This window comes from Entamoeba invadens (assembly GCF_000330505.1).
Source record: "Entamoeba invadens IP1 unplaced genomic scaffold scaff_1105074726255, whole genome shotgun sequence".
NCBI lineage: Eukaryota > Evosea > Mastigamoebida > Endamoebidae > Entamoeba > Entamoeba invadens.
Genome location: NW_004443688.1, coordinates 1 through 2,395, shown reverse-complemented (window position 1 = coordinate 2,395; position 2,395 = coordinate 1).

Below are 2,395 nucleotides of genomic sequence, written 5' to 3'. Positions count from 1 at the left end.
ATAATTATAATACTTGAGAGGTTTGGTATCATTTTGGTTGTTGCTTTTTATTTGGTTAATGGATACTAACGAATTAATAAAACAGATTAGAATGAAACAAACAGTATGAAATAAATTGATTCTTTTGATATTTAAAAATCATTAAAAATTTTAATAAATTTTAATAAATTTCTTATTCAACCCTGGATATATAGTAAAGCCATTCAAAACTATTAAGATTAAAAAGAATTATTAAGAATGAATAACATTTTAAAACAAAAAACAACAGTATAACATTTAAAAATCGAAAAATAAAACATGAACAACTTTGTATTTGACTTCGGTCTCGATTTTATTTACTGATGATTATAAGTATTAAAAACGCCAAAAAATTGTGTAAAAAATAACATTTCGGTTTAATAGCATTTTTAAATACCAATTTTTCATAATAAAAAGAGCGGGTGCGAAATCTAAAATGCATATTCAAAAAAAAACACAAAAAGTCACAGTTTCCTTTATACATGTCAAATGGTATAAATAAAGAAATTCAACTTTTGTTGTGGAAGAAGTCTGCCATGTGTGGTGTTCTTTTTGTTTATGATTTATTTCGTTGTATTTTATTTTTTTGATAAAATCCAAGTTGTTTATGGCGTATTCTGGTGATGTGTCTATTATTTTACAAAACAAAATGTTCGCTCAATCATTTTTACAACAACAACACCAATATCTGTAGTTACACATGATATTTGAGCGTAAAATAATCAAATTGGTCATTTTGTTTTTGTTATACTTTAAATACAAAACAAAGATTTCAAACCAAAATAAATTTGAAAAACAAAATTCAATAACAAAGAACATTATATTTTTGTCAATAAAAAATAATATAATAATTAAGGTTTTTATTTCCAGGTTTGCATTTTAATTTGTATATACTTTATATTAAATTAAAATTATATTTAATATTTTATTATGTAATGATATGAATCGTTACTTTATTTAACAGACCCATTTTATTTATTGTTTTAATACGAATTAAACATCAAATATAAATATCATGTTTGAAAAGAAAATAAAATCAAATTTTGGTGAATAAATTATTTCAAACCAAAAATATTGTGCAAATTAAATTTAAATCAACATAAAAACAATAATTATTAATGTAAATAGTCGGTCATGTATATTAGATGATTATATCATTGTTTAAATAATAATAAGTTGTAATATTTTTAATTCAAATATATATAAGTTAAAGTTTAAATTATAAAAAATATACATTCAAACTCTTTATCAGATGATTCAACTTTTAATTAAACATATTAATATGGTTATACTTAATTATATTAAATGATTTTTGATAAGTTAAACTCAATTAAAAGAGCGTTTTAATTAAATTAATTAACTAATATTGTTTGAGAGATGGTTTTATATAAATGAAATTGTTACAATAAATTCAATATCACAATTATTTTAGATTTAGACGTTTTGTTAATTAATATAATAATAATAAATATTTTATGTTTGAATATCATAAAAAATATGTTTGTGATGATGTATTAGCATTTACCAAAAAACAATTATTGTTTGGTATATTTAATAAACTTATCAATTTTTTGTTTTGTTTGTTTTATAAACATTTTGTTTATTCGACAGTTGTTTTAAAACGCTTAAATTAATAAAAATACGATTTTATAAAATTTATTTAAATACAGATAATATTTTTAATCAATTTAAATAAAAAATAATCATAGAGTTTTTAATTTTTAATATTTATATGTTATTATTTTTTACCGTTGTTAATAAATAATTAATTATTTATAAATGTCCACTTAACAAAAATATATATAAGTTAAAAAACAATAAAGTTGCAAAAAAGCTCAACTTTTCATTAGTATTTTTAAATTGGATGTAATTGGTTTGTATTTGATAAATTAACTTTCAGTAAAAATTAAAACAGAAAATCAAATTAAATTAAACCACTTTCAGCTTTATTGTTTTAATTAAAAAATAACATATAATTAAACTCCAAAGAGGTGGGTTAATTTTTAGAAACTAATAACCATTTATTTATAAATATAATTATCAGTGAATGAATAAAAAACTCTTATTTCAAAAAAAAACAAAACTGTTAATATAGCATTTTTAATTATTTTGAATGTAAACACACATTATAATAAAAGTGATGTTTGTTTTTTTTATTTATATTTTATTTTTTATTATTTTTTATTATTATTAATCAATGTTTAATGTTAAAATGTCTTTCAATTAACATATGCATTATCTTATTTTGTTTATTTCATGAACCACAAAATCTGAATAATAAAAATATAATAAATTATTTATGATATAAAAAGACTAAGTTGGCTTTAAAAAAATAAAACAAACATGTAAATAAAATGTGAATGTTGTAGTAAACACG